This window comes from Mytilus edulis, chromosome 1 (assembly GCF_963676685.1).
Source record: "Mytilus edulis chromosome 1, xbMytEdul2.2, whole genome shotgun sequence".
Classification (NCBI taxonomy): Eukaryota; Metazoa; Mollusca; class Bivalvia; order Mytilida; family Mytilidae; genus Mytilus; species Mytilus edulis.
Genome location: NC_092344.1, coordinates 24,258,541 through 24,278,188, shown reverse-complemented (window position 1 = coordinate 24,278,188; position 19,648 = coordinate 24,258,541). Strand labels below are relative to the sequence as shown.

The following is a 19,648-nucleotide window of genomic DNA, read 5'->3' as shown; positions in this document are numbered from 1 at the left end:
CTCTTCTGGGCGTGATTTCCAACAAAAACATTCAACAGTCCTTGTCTACTTGAAATACACATCATCTCTACCTGAAATACAGACTGATTGAATTTAGTTTAAACATATTTAATTATAGTGAATTGGGAAACAAGTTTTGCAACTTATATTAATCCCTTTCCACTTTGCGGGTGCGAGTGCTGCCTTGTAGCGGCATTAGCCTGCTCTTTTGCGAAATCTTACAAGGGTGTCTTAAACGTGCAAGAGATATGGCTCTCTCTTAACACGGGTCAGCCATTTATCGTCCCCTTCCGACGGACTATCATCGTTTCATCAAGACCATACTCGCAAATGGTGTCAAGGGAGCGCCGAAAATTCAGCCCCTGAAATTTTCATCCCAGACGGGAATCGAACCAGGAACCTTTGTGTTAGTAGATCGATGCACTTACCACTTCACCACGGCGACTGATTGAATCGACATACAACCAACGCTGATGAATACTGATAATCGTTACCATTAACACTCTCGACAGGCTTGGTCTACTTGAGGTAGACATCAACTGTACCTCAAATACAGACCAATGCAATCTACATAAACCAAAACATAATGAATACTGATGTTTATTACCATCAAAACTTTCGACGGGCTTTGTATACTGGAGGTTAACATCAACTGTGCATCAAGTACAGACCAATTCAAATCTATATACACCCAAATATAATGAAAATGTATATTACATCAAAACTTTCGACAAGCCTGGTCTACATGAAGTTCATATCATTTGTACCTCAAGTGCAGAACAAAACAATCTTCATACACTTGAATCAAATGAACAGGAATTTCAATTACCAACAAAGACCATCTACATTTAGATAAACCAAAATCTAAGAAATATTAATGTGTATTACAATAAAAAAAAAATCGACAGACTTTGTTTTTTGACGCGTACACAATAACTGTAACTTAAGTGCAGACCGATTTATTCGACACACAACCACACCTTATGCATACTAATGTGTGTGACCAATAAATCTTTCGAAAGGGTTTGTCTTCCTGAGGTTAACATCACCTGTACAGACCAATTCAATCTACATACACTCAACCTTTACGAATGTTAAAGGCCTTACTGTGACTTTCAAATTTTAACACCAGACTGTTTCTACATGATCACTGCGAACAAATTTAGTCATTTAATCAGTAACCAACAGAAAAACAATAAATACTTTCGTGACTATATGCTCTTGAATATTGTTTTTAATCATAGAAAAGCATCTGTAACATTTATATTCCATGAAGGTTTGACACAATTATTGAAGACTAGTTAACTTTAACCCGAGACTTCATATAAATGTTAATTGCAAAAAACTAAGTCAATTTATCAGTAAAATATGGAAAATTCGTAAGGGTTCCCCGGAACCCATGCAGTGTCTCGCCTACTTTTGCTATTAATCGCACACTAAACAAAAATGAGGGAAAAAAATCAATAAAAATATTTTTCTCGATACTATCTTTGTAAGAAGCTTCAGTGCAAGTTTGGAAAAAATCTGGGATATTTTCTGAATCTTATAAATGTTTTAAAAACTTTAATTCCAGACTGTATGTAATGTTTAATGAAAGAAAAACTAAGTCCATTTATAAGTAAAATACGGAAAAAAAGGATTTTTTTACAATACATTTGTATTTACTACTGGATACTATCTTATGATCAGAAACAACCCGGCTCTTTAAGTTTGGTAAACAATCCAGTATAGTTTAAGAAAGTTATTAAGATTTTAAAAACTTTAACAAACAAAGTGAATGTAATGTTTCCAGGCAGAAAAACTAAGTCCAGTTATAAGTAAAATACGGAAAAAAGGAATTTTATTTTTATTTTTACAAAATTTACTTCTGGATACTATCTTATGAACATAAACAAGCTTCTGTCCAAGTTTGGTAGAAATCCAGGATAGTTTAAGAAAGTTATTAAAATTTCAAAAACCTACACCACAGAGTGAATATTTGTGGACGCCACCGACGACGACGACGACGACGACAGCGACGCCGACGGAATGTAGGATCGCTATGTCTCGCTTTTTCGACTAAAGTCAACGGCTCGACAAAAATGGAAAAAAAATGTTTTAATATTACTGTCTTTTTGGACATAAAAAGCTTCTGTAAAAATTTAATAAAATGAAGTTTTGCAAAGTAAATGATGTCTGAAAAATCTTAATCCACAGACTGAGCTGGAATATAGGATTGTTATGTCTCGCTTCCGCTACATAAATGTTGCAGGCTGATCAAAGGAAAAGGTAATATCTGTACATTTACATTACTGACATGAATTGTGTCTATGTTGAATCCCAGCTGATTATCATATGAGTAAAATAAACGCTCAAATTAATGGCTTTCTCATCTATGGAATGAGACAATAAACTGTCTTAAATTGGTATAAATCAAATCTGGTTTTGGCAACCAATTTGAGTCGAAGAATTCCTGTAAACCCTTATGGAACCCTGTTTAGAAGATATAAACAACAACCACCAAGGAATCTTCTGACTAAAAGTTCAGAAATGATTATTTATGAAAAGATTATTAAACAAGTTCTGTGTTGGATAAAAGTATAGAATTTCAAATTAATCACCAGAGTTGCATTCTAAAATTGGGAATACTCTTCCATGTTGATCTCATCAAGTTACTGTAATGCCATGCAATAACCCCGAAGGAAAAGAAACGAAAAAAAAGGAAACATTTTAAAGTATAACTGTAGCACTATAATTATATAAATATGACACATTCCACATGTATCTACAATTGGTAATATGGATTTTGTAACATAATCTCTTATTCAAAATAAAATACATCATTAAAAAACCATCAGTCCTAAAGGTCTTGAACATATTATTTTACATAATAACAATCATTTAGATAGCTTCTTTATATATACATTTATGCATTTAATTTAATAGGTTAACAAGTATATGTCACATACAATTATGACAAAATTATAATCATTTATAACATGTGCAACAAGATACAAAATAGCCCACAACTGATGCTTACAGTAAACCAATGCAATACAAATGACGTATTGTTAGCTTTGACAAATGCTGTGTAATTTTTTGGTTCAAATAGGTGTGTAGCAAACAGTAAGAACTTCATATACTTTATTATTTCCCTAGAGCATACAAAATAAAAGCTGCCTTCACAAATGTCATTTAAAACACTATTATTATCTGTTTCTACGTTTGTTTATCTTACTTCTTATTTTTCATAACCGAAAATTGAAAAAGAACCAAGGACATTCGTTTATCTTGTATTGTATTTTTATAGTATATTTCTTTTTTACATTTAGGCAGAATATAAATACAACTAATGCTCTTTATGGTGTATGCCTTTTATCTATTTATCACATGAAGAGACATTTCTTGTGTCATACTACTGCATGGAATGTGATACGAAAATTGTGTAATTTGATTGACTTATTCAGCATCTTGAAGCAATTTTGCGGCATTTCTATCGGCTATTAATTGGGTCATTAATGACTTTGAAAGGTCAAAACGATGCACATATCCTCCATGTCAAAGGAGATATGCGATTTTCCATCATGTACAAAATACTCGCACTTTTAACCTGCAAATATTATTTTTGTCAAATTTTATTACATTCTGAAGGGTACAAAAAGTTTTAAAATGTCAATAGTTCAAGTTTGATGCCAGAACAGGATATATGATGTCATGTTGGTACATCAATTATGTGCAAAAAACTATCTATATATTAGGGTTGTCAACGAGTAGTCGAGTACTCAAGTATTGCTCGGTAGTACTGACCATCGAACACCAAAAGGATACTCTGATACTTATCAGTTTCCTGTTAGAACACCCTTTTTATATAAAATTGATTTTCCTGTGAATGCCCATCTGACAATTAAATAGTAATCAAAGATTATTCATAGTTAGAATACGTTTTGTTAAGCATGTTTGTGCTTAATTGTCATTTAAAATGGCCCTAAGAAGAAGGACAGTTTTCCTAAGCTAACATTTTAGTCAAAAATGTCGACCTTAGCCTATCCGCTACAAGCGTGTAATTCAAGCAGACATTTTCGTCTGCAGGACTGTTTGTTCAAAAATTGTGAACCAAGCTTTCAGAAATAGTTGGCAATAATATTACTTAATAAACACAAATTTGTAGCACCCTCTTGTGGCCCCCAATGAATGTATAATCACACATTTTTTAAATGATCAAAGATTTTTCTTTATGGTTACCAAATACTGTTGTTTAATCTGGTTTGACTTTGACCCCACCATGTATACATTTTAAATTGGTTATTTCAATTAAACGTTCAAGCAATCTTTCTTAGATAACCACCACCCACTAAATTGTAATAAAAGTGCCGTCCTTCCTCCCCCCTCCCCCCATACAATTAATTCTTGGTTGTTTTTGCCTAAAAAAGTGGATATACCTTATATCTAAATAAAGTATGTCCATCATTAAAATGGTCTGAATAAGCTGTTTTTTAGGCATCAATTATATTATTGTAATCAATTGCATTGCACCAAGTAAATGCTAACACACAATGATAATGCACATGTACCAATACACCGTATATCAGGTTACCTTTGCATCAAATTTTGTATGCAGTTTGGGCCTTTGAAAAGTTAAATAATCACTGCTTTTATTTTTTTCTCCTTTCATGGCCAAGTACAATCCATTTCAATGAACAAAAACATTGGGGTACAATAACTACCGATTAGGTTGCACAATATTTCCAGATATACAGTATAATTTTATATTATTTGGTGAAATAAAAACATGTCTATTTATATTCAATATTGTTTAATCTCACAAAGCAGTCAATTAAAGTGTTTCTATCATTAACATAAATGATATCAAAAGGTCTGGAGTAATAAATAACAGCTTTGTCACTTTCCTCAATTCGTTGTTGATTTTTTAGTTTATCAAAGTGATCCTGCGACATTTCCAACATGTTAGTATCACCTGAAACAAAACAACAATAATCAATATATATGTACATTTCCAAAAAAAAAATATGAGGGTAAATTTGGTAAATATGAATAAAAGTTCCAGTCTCCCCCACGTTCAACATTTTTTATAGGTCCAAGGGCAAAAACTAAAAAACAATTTATTTTTTTTGTACTTTAAAACGTTTTATAAATATTTTATAGAAATGTAAGCTTTGGAATGCTTCAGTGCAATTTTTAATGTAATTGATATTTTCAAGAGGCATAACTCTTTAAAAAACAATTGATCGGCACTGATTATCGAACTTATCTGAGATATTACTAATATAAGTTTCATAAAAATCTGGCAAGAATTGTATACAAGATAGCGCTAACAATGCAACTTTCCATGTAATTAATTCCAAGGGGCATACCTCTTTTAAACATAGTACATTTTCAAACTTGTCTAAGACATTGCTGATATAAATCTATGATATAAGATTCATAAAAATCTGGCAAGAATTATACACATGAGAGTGCTAGCAATGCAATTTTCCATGTAATTAATATTTCCAAGAGACATAACTCTTTTAAAAATAGTTGATCGGCACTGATTTTCGAACTTGCCTTAGACATTTCTGATATAAACCTATGATATAAGATTCATAAAAATATGGCAAAAATTATACACATGAGAGTGCTAGCAATGCAATTTTCCATGTAATTAATATTTCCAAGGGACATAACTTTTTTTTAAATAGTTGATCGGCACTGATTTTCGAACTTGTCCTAGACATTTCTGATATAAACCTATGATATAAGTTCATAAAAATCTGACAAGAATTGCACATGTGAGAGCGCTAACAAGACCTGACAGACAAACGGAAGGACAGATGGACAGACGGACGCCCGCTATTTCTATGTCCATTAATACAACCAATTTTTCAAAGTGTCATCTCTGATTAGTGAGCAAAAAAGCTACAATAAATTAAAAGAATATTTATTAAATTCAGGGCCAAACCCTTGAATTTAGGTTAATGGAATAGCTTTTGCAAGAGGAGCAAGGCAAAACTTGCATATTTTTTATGCCATGAAAGGGGGGGGGGGGAATGAAGCCACCCCTGTATTTTTCTGATACAATATCCAGTAACTTTTAGAAATTATTTAGAAATAAACCATGAGCAACACAAAATTGAAAATGTTTGTGGCTCTTACAAGGTGATGCCTTCAAACAGTTGTTGCTATTATTCACATGTCTCGAATGTGTCAGGCAATTTTTAGGATTTTTTTTAATAACATTTTATACTGCATATCTTGCTAATCTGATTCATATCTTTTATATGTCAATGAAGGTGTCACCTAACACTACAGGGATATAACTCTGTAAAATCAGCTAAACATTTATTCACGTTGTGTTGTTAAGGAAATATTTAGCTTCTCAATGATCAAAATCATTGTTTGTCAAACTGCTAAGTAACCATTGCATTTTTCTGATAAAATGGTTGGTTCAATTTTTTATTTTTTTTATGTTTTTGTCAAAGAGTCAAAGTAAATGCTTTGTCAACATTTTATGAAAATTAAACGAATCAAATTAATTTTAGTGCAGGTGTTGGGTATCACCATAAGGTGTATACTTAATATTTACATCTGTTTTGTTTACTTTAATTCCTGGTATCGTAAGTTTTGTCATTTTTAAAGTCTTTCCTCTACGCGAGGAAAGACCTTATTGTTTTTCTAATGTTTTTTTTTTTTTATTTTTTTTTTTTTTTCTTCCAACATTTTCTTGACATGCCCGCATCTTGTTTATTTTGAAGTTATGAATACCAAATAGTAACCATCGATAGACCTCATCATGAAGTATTACCAGATGACATTGTTAAGGATTTCATCATCCCCTTATGAAGGTATCTCCCTTTTATTGATTTTTTTCAACATAGCCCCCCTCGTTGTTTTTAAAGATATCATGACCTTATTTGTCTCATCATGATGTATTACCATATGAGGCTGAATAGGATTTCATCTTCCCCTATGAGAGTTATATCCCCTTGAAACGATTTCTTTCCTTTGCATTTTTTTTTAAAAAGTATTAGAGATAGAATCGATTTGAAAACGGCAACATGTACAGGAACAGAGAGCAATTTTAATGAACATATACAATTATTTTATTATTAACCCTTATAAGGAGTTATTTCCCTTGATAAATTGTACACAATTTTAGAAAAAATCTATTTCGAGAACCGGAAGTCGTAGAGACTTGGGACCTTCACCAATAATATGTAATGCATGTGACCTTCAATATGCACCCAAGGTCAATTTAAAGCTTACATATTAGGAAAACGATAAGACTTGGCTGCCTACATACAGCGTATAAAATGTTCCTCTCGACGAGCTCTACATTTTATATAATTCGCCCAAAAATGTCCGACCGTCTGTTCAAAAGTTACAACGGGATGATTCTTATAAATATAGTATTTTGTGTATATCTTTTCAAAGGTAACAGATATCAACCTACTACAAACTGCAAAGATGATCAGTAATTCAAGACCTTCAATTTGAGGTCAATGTCAGGTCATGATGAAATTTCATCATGACCTTCACATTATACTATGACCTTGACCTTGTGATATTTGAAAGGTCAAGTGGTCCTGAGTTGATTGGTGATAGTCCCATGTCTCTACGATTTTCGGTTCTTAAGTTTTGTATTGCATCATATAGTTGATGGTTAATTGTGACCTTGGTGAACTTTGAAATTGTCCAAATTCTTTTTTTATAATGTTGTCATTTAACTGTAGATCATTTACCATTTAACAGATTTGAGATATCTATTGTCGTTTTAGAGATAATGCAGTTTGAAATTTTGCAAGCGGCGGCATCTATTTCTGAATCACCAACAGTTTACCACTTAAAATGTGAAGGAAATTGAAGAGGTTCACATATTTATATGTTTGACCAAATACCATAACATTCCATGGAAAAAAACACCAAAAAATCATTTTGAAATTTTCATGTTTTGCATTGACTTTGTAAGTTTCATAACTTCTATTTATATCGGTGATATTGCATCATTTTTGACACTTTGTCAAATGGGGTCAACTGATATATCAAATTGAAGGTCTCAATAAACTCTGCTTAAAAATGAAAATTTTAAACCTCTTTTTCATCCCAGGGGGAAGGGTGGGGTCATTTAGTGCAAAAATTCAAATTTCTCAGATGGTCGCATATCAAATGAAAGAACATAAAGCATACATTTCAAATTTCAAATTGACGTACCCGAAAAATTGGTATGATGGGGTCATTGAGTGTAAAAATTAAAATAAATCTTTTACGATTGGGTTGTTGTTTATCAAATAAAAGGTCATGATGTGTACATTTGAAATATCAAATTCCCGACCTCCAAAAATTTGTTGGATGGGGTTAATAAGTGCAAAAATCAAACTTTCTAGAACATGGCGTTGTCGCATATCAAATTAAAGCTCATCTATACTGTGTTACATACATCATACTTCCGATCGCAAAAATGTAGGCTGATGAGGTTATTAAGTGTAAAAAGTGAAAAGTTTCAGAAGGTATGCTTGTCGTATATCAAAGAAAGGTCGTACAAAGTACATTACGAAAACATCACTTGTACAGGAAAGACCTTTTAATTGTTTTACAAACAATTGAGATACTAGTATCACATTTCTTTGTTAATTCGCGTAGATTCAGAAGTAGTTCCCCAGAATGCTGTCCAAAGACTCTTGGATGAAAATACTCCTCAATTCTAGTTGTGTTTTTACTTTTGAAATAGGTAAAAGAGTCTGAATCTAGACTGGTACTTTCAAAATTATCAGTCATGGAATCATTACCAGATAATGAAGAGTCTTTGTTCACCTAAAAATTAAATAAAAATGTAGTAACTATGAAATCTATATTTTAAATTTCTAAACAAATGTAATTAATGAATAAGTTTGTGAAAAATTATCCAACTCCAACCTATCTTTAAACCCTAAATTAAATAACTCACACCAAACGACCCAGAATTAAAATGCAAACTTAAAAGCCCATACTAAAATGTTGATCTTACATCATAGATAATTTCAATTAAAAATGTTTAAATTACGGCAGGTTAGTGAGAAAACAAATTACAGAAAAAATTATACACTGAAAACCATCCACAATAGGTAATTATACATTTGCCATTATGCCATTTGCAAAATGAAAATAAGTATGTCAAAATGAGGCAGCTCTGATATACTGTCACCCATATGTCTGATACCACATTAATCGTACACCCTAGTTGTAATCTAACAGCACAACAGACCATCACTTATATTAAGATCAAGGATTTTAAAATAGTATGACATTTGAAACAGAATGCCCTCTGCATTGTCTTAACAGCCAACACAAGTTATCAAGTAAATGTGAATTTGTGAGTTATTGCTAACATTGGATTTCATCACCCTCTCAACACATAGTATGATAGAGACACTGACCTCATGTCAATGTGACTAAAAAAAAATATAATTGGTGTCATTGCTAATATATCTAAAGGCTCTAAAGAGCCTGTGTCCTTCATTACCTAGGTCTATGTCAACAATGGACACTTTTCAACATTGTACACTAAAATATATAATTCATGACAAAAATCGTTTTGTTGATCTTCTATTGCTGATATTTTTTTTCTGTTTACATTTCATCTCTATATTCAGTGTTTGCCAAAAACATAAGAAAGGGTGAAAAAAATTGTCATTTAAGTGCAAAAACTCCTATAAAGAGTCAACTCACAATTTCGGCATACTTTGACTTATTTGCAGATCTCTTCTTGCTTACCATTTTTGCTATTTAAAGTGTCTAAAATGCAAAAAAATGGCAAAAATCATCATTTTAGAGCTCCCTTATGAAAAAATGGCGTCTGAATTCTGTCTGACCCGTATTCTTATTTTTTCTTATTTTTTTCTGAATAATGTCTGAATGGCTAAAATAATGTACATTTACGAAAATGTCTGAATTTTTGCTGGATTTCGGACTTTTAAGGAAAAATTCAAAATTGTCATACGAACATTTAGACAAAAAACAGAATAGCATTCAGACAAAGATCAGAATAATGTAAGAAAAATTTAAGTCATTAATTAGAATGAATTCAGAAAAAATCTGAACTTCAGAAAGATTAAGAAATAATCAGACAACATTCAGAAATATCAAGAAATATCCAGACAACATTCTGATGGATCCAGATGGATTCAGACAGATTCAGAATGATTCAGATATTTTTAGAAAACATTCAGAATGATTCAAAATGTGGATATCCATACAAAACTTTAAAACTTATTACAACAGAAATTCCCCTAAAAACATAAAATGAAGTTCTTGAAGTTGAATGAAAATCAATGTGCTTACAAATTAATGATGTTCAAATATCCATTGTCCATAGCCTCTTAACAATAATAAAAAAATCCACATTTTGAGGAAGTTTGTAAATTAATAGTTTCAATAACATAAAATTCAAACTAAATTTTCGATTCAATTTTATTATCTGATATGGATCTGTGATTGCCTATTCTGTTCATGTCCTGCCTCTTGGAGTCTCTAGCTTTCTTTTCTGTATGAGTAAATTTCCTTCAAAATAGAATGGGATCATTTCACATGAAAAATTATTAGGTACAGGTATCTTGTGACCTGAGTAAATAAAAAAACGATATGTATTTTGTTAAAATATGGTTTGAATTGCACATATGTTAGCACTTAGAAGACCAGATCGACAGCAGCTCATTATTTCTATGTCTCATAGCAATGCATCACACAGTAGAAAACAAAACATTTGAGTGGAACTTTGCTGACACCAAATATACAACATCCCGTACCAAGAAAATTCATATTCGAGTTAACTTTAATTATAAATGGCCATATATCATGTATATCTAAGCAATTGGTCAATCCCATAAAAGAAATACATGTTTTTTATTAAGCACTTGGAAACCACTTTTTTGAACAAATTATGTCTATTTTTAAAATCTTTGACCTTGACCTGAAAATTAGTTGTTGGGAATCTATCATCACATGGTATGCGATTATTTATTTATATTACAATGTATTATCATGTATATGCAAATAATGTAGGAAGTCATATATATTCTAGTGTTTTATCTGCGTTTTATATTGTCATCATGTGTAATGAATGTGTTGGCGTTATAGCTAAATTTAAGGTATTGACTTTGCTTGTTATTAAATTTAAAGGATGTATGGTGACCTATAGCTAGTATTGCTCTCATCTACATTTGTAAGGCATTTATATAGTAGATAGTTGTCTCATTGGAAAACATTCCACACTTATAGCTTATTTTTATACTATCAAAACTAAAGCTTTTTTTTACCAGATTTTGTATTAAAGTGACACCTAACATCCACGTATTCCAACATCAATCCGAATTCCGATACAATCTTATTCGGAAGACTCCGTAGACATATTATAAGAACTTCATTGTAAATATTACAAAATATTGATCACATGATGCTAGTATTACTAGACTTTCAATTGCTGTACTTCAATCCGACACTAATTTAGTGTTTCTGCGGTTTTTGTATTATATGCTAATGAAAAATGTATAACATTTATGAAAGGTTTTAAGCATTTTATGCCCGCCATCATCAGGGATTTACCTATATCAATTTATTTTAATGTTGTCGTTGTCAATATGTCTGCAATATCGTAATGCTTTTTATAAGCTATTATTGGTTTGCTTGAAAATATTTCGTTGCAAACTGCATCCTGTTTTAGTAGATCTCAATGTTTACTAATGCATTGTTTTAATTTATGAATGCATGGATTAAATTTCGTTGCCAATACTAAAGGAACTTCCTTTGTGTTTTGTCTGGCCTTTTTTCTGACTAAATCAGATCTATTAAATGATAATGCCTCAGTTATGTACTTTTCGATTTCAATATCCTTGAACCCTCTCTTTATTAAGGTCAATCTGAACTGTAACAAAATATATTGTAAATCAACATCATGATTTGTTGTTCTAATGTATCTGATAACTTCGCCTTTGATAAACCCTGCAAACACATGTCTACTGTGACAGCGTTTACGATCTAGATAAAGGAAGGCATTTGTCGGTTTAAAGTGTGTTTTCACATCCAAAATAATTTCATTAGAAAATCTTGTTCCTTTGAAAATATTAACATCAAGAAATATTATTTCTTTAGATGAGAATTCTAGTGTTAATTTCAGGAACGGATGATGATTATTTGCTAACTCTAGCAAATCCTGCATTTCCTTCCAATCGCCATGATATATTAATATAATACCATGCCGATACCTTCCATAGAAAAATATATTTTTTCTATGTTCAAACTACGAAAGAATTTCTTTCATAATTTTATACATGAGTATATCACAGATTTCCGTGCTTGGCACTGCATCTATCGCGGCTCCTATTTTTTGCTTATAAAGCCGTCCATTAAAATCGATAATGTTGTTCTCTAAAATTGATCTGAGGAAATAGATTAAATCATCTATCTATCTAGGTGGGCATTTTATTTTTTTAATCTGATTTATCAAACTGATCATACGAAATTCTAACTGCCAATACTAATTCATCAATCGGACAATTAGTGTACCTTGAAACTACATCAAAACTACACAGCCAGCAATCTGCATTAGGCTTAACTCTTTCCAACTTGTATATAAGATTAGACGTATCCTTTATATACGTATGTTGTTTTTGTACCATAGGTACTAAAACATAATCGATATCGCATCCAATAAATTCTGTGACAGTACAAATCTGAGATATGATTGCCCGACATGGTGGCATTATGTTATCAATGTTAAACCCATATTCATTGATTTTTACTTATTCCGATTCATTTAATCGGTGTATTTTAGGCAAGATATGCATATACCCAGGCCCATAATCAATTTGATTACCATTATTAAGGTAATTAAATGTAGTGTAATCTACCTTTGGTGTACATGCCTTTGACATATGTATTGATAATACATCTGAGTGCTTTTAGGTCAAAGTTTTCCAATTTGGTGTAATGTTGTGTATTTAATTGGCGATCGCCTTTAAGTTGGAAATTGACCTTATCTAACACAACATCATTGTTACATTTATCGGCTTTCTTTGTGATTAATGATTCATCATTTTACAGAGAGAAAATGCCGAACCTCTGTGAAAGACTTAGATTGTTTCGAAATTTTCGAATTTGCATTGAAGATAGTTGACATCCTAACCCACTCTTACAGAAAAGTTAATGAAAAATGTTCTACGGCAATACTTTTGTCTGCACTAGGTGCGAAGGGAAGCTGGGTAGCTGAGGTCTGCTGAGAAACAATCCAGGATGTTGTTTGGCTTAGTTTTGTTTTTAAGTAGGTCCACAGTTGGGGTCAGACACCCTTACCCACCCTAACAGAAAAGTTAGTTTAAAATGTTCTACGGCAATACTTTTGTCCGCACTAGATGCAAAAGGAAGCTTAGTAGCTGATGTCTACATGATAAAAAATTCAGGGTGTTGTTCGGCTTAATTTTTTTTTTTTACTAGGTCAAAAGTTGGGGTCGCACACCTACCCAACCCTCACTAAATTTTTATTAAAAATGTACTACGGCAATATTTTTTCCGCACTAGGTGCAAAAGGAAGCAGGGAAGCTGATGTCTACTTGATAAAAAAAATGCAGGGTGTTGTTCGGCTCAATTTTTTTTTGGAACTAAGTCCAAAGTTGGCGTCGGACACCCTATCCCACCCTTGCAGAAAAGTTAATAAAAAATGTTCTACGGCAATACTTTTGTCTGCACTAGCTATATAGGTGCAAAGGGAAGCTGAGCAGCTGAGGTCTACTTTAGAAAAAATCCAGGGTATTGTTCGGCTCAGTTTTGTTTTTAAGTAGGTCCACAATTGAGGTCGGACACCCTAACCAAACCCTTACAGAAAAGTTTATTAAAAATGTTCTACGACAATATTTTTGTCTGCACTAGGTGCAAAGGTAAGCTAAGTAACTGAGGTATACTTGAGAAGAAATCCAGGGTCTTGGTCGGCTTATTTTGTTTTTAAGTAGGTCCACAGTTGGGGTCGGACACCCTAACCCTACCTTACAGAAAAGTTAATAACAAATGTTCTAGGGCAAAACTTTTGTACACATTAGGTCGAAAAGGAACCAGGGTAGCTGATGTCTACTTGATAACAGTCCAGGGTGTTGTTCGGCTTAATTTGTTTTTTAACTAGGTCCAAAGTTGGGGTCGGACATCCTATCCCACCCTTACAGAAAAGTTAATTAAAAATGTTCTACGGCAATACTTTTGTCTGCACTAGTTGCAAAGGGAAGCTAACTAGCTCAGGTCTACTTTAGAAAAAATCCAGGGTGTTGTTTGGCTTAATTTTTTTTTTTACTAGGTCCAACGTTGGGGTCGCACATCAACCCAACCCTCACTAAAAATTTTATTTAAAATGTTCTACGGCAACACTTTTGTCTTCACTAGTTGCAAAGGGAAGCTATCTAGCTGAGGTCTACTTGAGAAAAAATCAAGGGTGGTGTTTGGCTAAGTTTTATTTTTAAGTAGGTCCACAGTTGGGGTCTGACACCATAACCCACTCTTACAGCAAAGTTAATTAAAAATGTTCTACGGCAATACTTTTGTCTGCAATAGTTGCAAATGGGAAGCTAAGTAACTGAGGTATACTTGAGAAAAAAATCCAGGGTGTTGTTCGGCTTATTTTTGTTTTTAAGTAGGTCCACAGTTGGGGTCGGACACCCTAATCCTACCTTACAGAAAAGTTAATTACAAATATTCTTCGGCAATATTTTTGTACGCACTAGGTGCAAAAGGAAGCAGGGAAGCTGATGTCTACTTGATAAAAAAAAAATGCATGGTGTTGTTCGGCTTAATTGTGTTTGAAAGTATGTCAACAATTGATGTCGGACACCCTAACCCACCCTTACAGAAAAGGTTATTAAAAATGTTCTTCGACAATACTTTTGTCTGCACTAGGTGCAAACGGAAGCTAATTCACGGAGGTATACTTGAGAAAAAATCCAGGGTCTTGGTCGGCTTAGTTTTGCTTTTGAGTAGGTCCACAGTTTGGGTCGGACATCCTATGCCACCCTTACAGAAAAGTTAATTAAACATGTTCTACGGCAATACTTTTGTCTGCACTAGATGCAAAGGGAAGCTAAGTAACTGAGGTATAATTGAGAAAAAAATCCAGGGTCTTGGTCGGCTTAGTTTTGTTTTTATGTAGGTCCACAGTTGGGGTCGGACACCCTAACCCTACCTTACAGAAAAGTTAATAACAAATGTTCTACGGCAATACCTTTGTACGCACTAGGTCGAAATGGAATTAGGGTAGCTGATGTCTACTTGATAAAAAGTCCAGGGTGTTGTTCGGCTTAATTTGTTTTTTAACTAGGTCCAAAGTTTGGGTCGGACATCCTATGCCACCCTTACAGAAAAGTTAATTAAACATGTTCTACGGCAATACTTTTGTCTGCACTAGATGCAAAGGGACGCTAAGTAACTGAGGTATAATTGAGAAAAAAATCCAGGGTCTTGGTCGGCTTAGTTTTGTTTTTAAGTAGGTCCACAGTTGGGGTCGGACACCTTAACCCTACCTTACAGAAGAGTTAATAAAAAATGTTCTACGGCAATACTTTTGTACGCAATAGGTCGAAATGGAAGCAGGGTAGCTGATGTCTACTTGATAAAAAGTCCAGGGTGTTGTTCGGCTTAATTAGGTCCAAAGTTGGGGTCGGACATCCTATGCCACCCTTACAGAAAAATTAATTAAAAATGTTTTACGGCAATACTTTTGTCTGCACTAGTTGCAAAGGGAAGCTAACTAGCTCAGGTCTACTTGCAAAAAAACTCCAGGGTGTTGTTCGGCATTTTATTTTCTTTTATGTAGGTCCAAAGTTTGGGTCGGACATCCTATCCTTACATTACAGAAAAGTTAATAGAAAAAATTTCTAAGGCAATTCTTTTGTCCGATTTAGGTGCAAAGGGAAGCTGGATTGCTGTTGTCTACTTGATAAAAAATCCAGGGTGTTGTTCGGCTTAATTTTGTTTTTTAACTCGGTCCAAACTTGGGGTCGGACACCCTACCCAACCCTTGCTAAAAAGTTTATTTATAAAGGTGTACGGCAAAACTTGTGTCTGCACTAGGTGCAAAGGGAAGCTGAGGTCTACTTGATAAAAATCCAGAGTGTTTTTCGGCTTAGTTTTGTTTGTAAGTAGGTCCAAAGTTGGAGTCCGACACCGAAAAGTTAATAAAAAATGTTCTACGGCAATACTTTTGTCCGCACTAGATGCAAAGGGAATCTGGGTAGCTCTGGTCTACTTGATAAAAAATCCAGGGTGTTTTTCGGCTTTGTTTTGTTTTTAAGTTGGGGTCGGACACCATACCCCACTCTTACAGATAAGTTTATAAAACATGTTCTACGGCAATACTTTTGTCCGCACTAGGTGCAAAGGGAAACTGGGTTGCTGATGTCTACTTGATAAAAAAAATCCGGGGTATTGTTTGGCTTTATTCTTTTTTTAACTACAGAAAAATATGTTCTGGGTTGCTGATGTCTACTTGATAAAAAATCCAGAGTGTTCGGCTTAATTTTTTTTTAAATAGGTCCAAAGTTGAGGTCGGACACCCTTTTACCAACCTTACAGAAAAGTCAATACAAAAATGTTCTACGGCAATACCTTTGTCCACACTAGTTGCAAAGGGAAGACGGGTAGCTTATGTCTACTTGAGAAAAAATCCAGGGTGTTCTTCGGCTCAGTTTTTTTGTTAAAGTAGGTCCAAAGTTGGAGTCGGACATCCAACCCAACCCTTACAGAAAAGTTAATAAAATGTGTTCTACGGCGATATTTTTGTCTGCACTAGGTCCAAAGGGAATCTGGGTAGCTGAGGTCTACTTGGTAAAACATCCAGGGTGTTGTTTGGCTTAGTTTTATTCAAAGTAGGTCCAAAGTTGGGGTCGGACAACCTACCCGAACCTTACAGAAAAGTGAAAAAAAATGTTCTACGGCAATATTTTTGTCTGCACTAGGTGCAAAGAAAAGCTGGGTTGCTGAGATCTACTTGAGAAAAAATCCAGGGTGTTCTTCGGCTTAGTTTTTTTTTGTAAGAGGTCCAAAGTTTGGGTCGTACACCCTACCCCACCCTTTAAGAAAAGGTAATAAAAATATGTTGTTCAGAAAAACTTTTGTCCGCACTAGGTGCAAATGGAAGCTGGGTTGCTGATGTCTACTGGATAAAAAATCCAGGGTGTTGTTTGGCTTTATCCTTTTTTCTAACTAGGTCCAAAGTTGGGGTCGGACACCCTTTTACCACCCTTACAGAAAAGTCAATACAAAATGTTGTACGGTAATACCTTTGTCTGCACTAGTTGCAAAAGCAAGATGGGTAGCTTATTTCTACTTGAGAAAAAATCCAGGGTGTTTTTCGATTTTGAGTTTTTATAAATTAGGTCCAAAATTGGGGTCGAACATCCTACCCCACCCTTAGTGAACAGTTAATAAAATTAGTTCTACTGCAATACAGTTGTCCGCACTAGGTGCAAAGGGAAACTGGGTAGCTGATGTCTACTTGATAAAAAACCCAAAGTGTTTTTCGGCTTTGCTGTTTTCAAGTAGGTCCAAAGTTGGGATCGGACACCCTACCAAACCATTACTAAAAAGTTTATTGATAATGTTTAGCGACAACACTTTTGTCCGCACTAGGTGCAAAGGGAAGCTGAGTAGCTGATGTCTACTTGATAAAAAATCCAGGGTGTTTTTCGGCTTTGCTGTTTTCAAGGATGTCCAAAGTTGGGATCGGACACCCTACCAAACCATTACTAAAAAATTTATGGATAATGTTCAGCGACAACACTTTTGTCCACACTAGGTGCAAAGGGAAGCTGGGTAGCTGATGTCTACTTGATAAAAAATCCAGGGTGTTTTTCGGCTTTGCTGTTTTCAAGTAAGTCCAAAGTTGAGGTCGGACACCCTTTTACCAAACTCACAGAAAAGTCAATACAAAATGTTCTACGGTAATACCTTTGTCCGCACTATTTGCAAAGAGAAGATGGGTAGCTTATGTCTACTTGAGAAAAAATCCAGGGTGTTGTTCGGCTTATTTGTTTTTTACTAAGTCCAAAGTTGGGGTCGGACAACCTTTTACCACCCTTACAGAAAAGTCAAAACAAAATGTTCTACGGTAATACCTTTGTCCGCACTATTTGCAAAGAGAAGATGGGTAGCTTATGTCTACTTGAGAAAAAATCCAGGGTGTTCTTCGGCTCAGTTTTTTTGTTAAAGTAGGTCCAAAGTTGGGGTCGGACATCCATCCTGACCCTTACAGAAAAGTTAATAAAATATGTTCTACGGCAATATTTTTGTCCGCACTAGGCCCAAAGGGAATCTGGGTAGCTGAGGTCTACTTGGTAAAAATCCAGGGTGTTGTTTGGCTTAGTTTTATTCAAAGTAGGTCCAAAGTTAAGGTCGGACATCTTACCCCACCCTTAGAGAAAAGTAAAAAAAAATGTTCTACGGCAATATTTGTGTCTGCACTAGGTGCAAAGGGAAGCTGGGTTGCTGAGATCTACTTGAGAAAAAATCCAGGTTGTTCTTCGGCTTAGTTTTTTTTAAAGAGGTCCAAATGTTGGGTCATACACCCTACCCAACCCTTTAAGAAAAGTTAATAAAAATATGTTGTTCAGAAAAACTTTTGTCCGCATTAGGTGGAAATGGAAGCTGGGTTGCTGATGTCTACTTGATAAAAAATCCAGGGTGTTGTTTGGCTTTATTCTTTTTTTAACTAGGTCCAAAGTTGGGGTCGGACACCCTTTTACCACCCTTACAGAAAAGTCAATACAAAATGTTCTACGGTAATACCTTTGTCCGCACTATTTGCAAAGAGACGATGGGTAGCTTATGTCTACTTGAGAAAAAACAGCAAAATTTCCTCAAAATTACCAATTCAGGGGTAGCAACCCAACAACGGGCTGACCGATTCATCTGAAAATTTCAGGGCAGATAGATCTTGACCTGATAAGCATTTTATTCCAGTCATAATGTTTTGGTTTTTGAGTTATAGGCCAAAAACTGCATTTTACCCCTATGTTCTATTTTTAGCCGTGGCGGCCATTTTGGTTGGTTGACCGAGTCACACCACAAATTTTCTAAACTAGATACCCCAATGATGATTGTGGCCAAGTTTGAATTAATTTGGCCCAGTAGTTTCAGAGGAGAAGATTTTTTCTAAAAGATTACTTGGATTTATGAAAAATGGTTAACAATTGACTATAAAGGGCAATAACTCCTAAAGGGGTCAACTGACCATTTCGGTCATGTGACTTATTTGTAAATCTAACTTTGCTGAACATTATTGCTGTTTACAGTTTATCTCTATCTATAATAATATTCAAGATAATAACCAAAAACAGCAAAATTTCCTCAAAATTACCAATTCAGGGGCAGCAACCCAACAACAGGTTGACCGATTCATCTGAAAATTTCAGGGCAGATAGATCTTGACTTTATAAACATTCTATCCCAGTCATATTTCCTCTAAATGTTTTGGTTTTTGAGTTATAGGCCAAAAACTGCATTTTACCCCTATGTTCTATTTTTAGCCGTGGCGGCCATCTTGGTTGGTTGACCGGGTCACGCCACAACTTTTTTAAACTAAATACCCCAATGATGATTGTGGCCAAGTTTGATTCAATTTGGCCCAGTAGTTTCAGAGGAGAAGATTTTTCTAAAAGATTACTTGGAT

The 19,648-nt window shown here is 34.2% G+C and overlaps 1 long non-coding RNA gene across 2 annotated transcripts in view; it reads right to left on the bottom strand.

The window, feature by feature from the left end:
- Positions 1–10,404: 10,404 nt before the first annotated feature.
- Positions 10,405–19,648, bottom strand: part of LOC139528553 (uncharacterized) — a 58,617-nt gene continuing 49,373 nt past the window's right edge. For both annotated transcript variants that reach the window (XR_011665626.1, XR_011665624.1), the window contains one exon: positions 10,405–10,512. This is a non-coding gene — a long non-coding RNA (uncharacterized lncRNA). The remainder of the gene's footprint in view (positions 10,513–19,648) is intronic.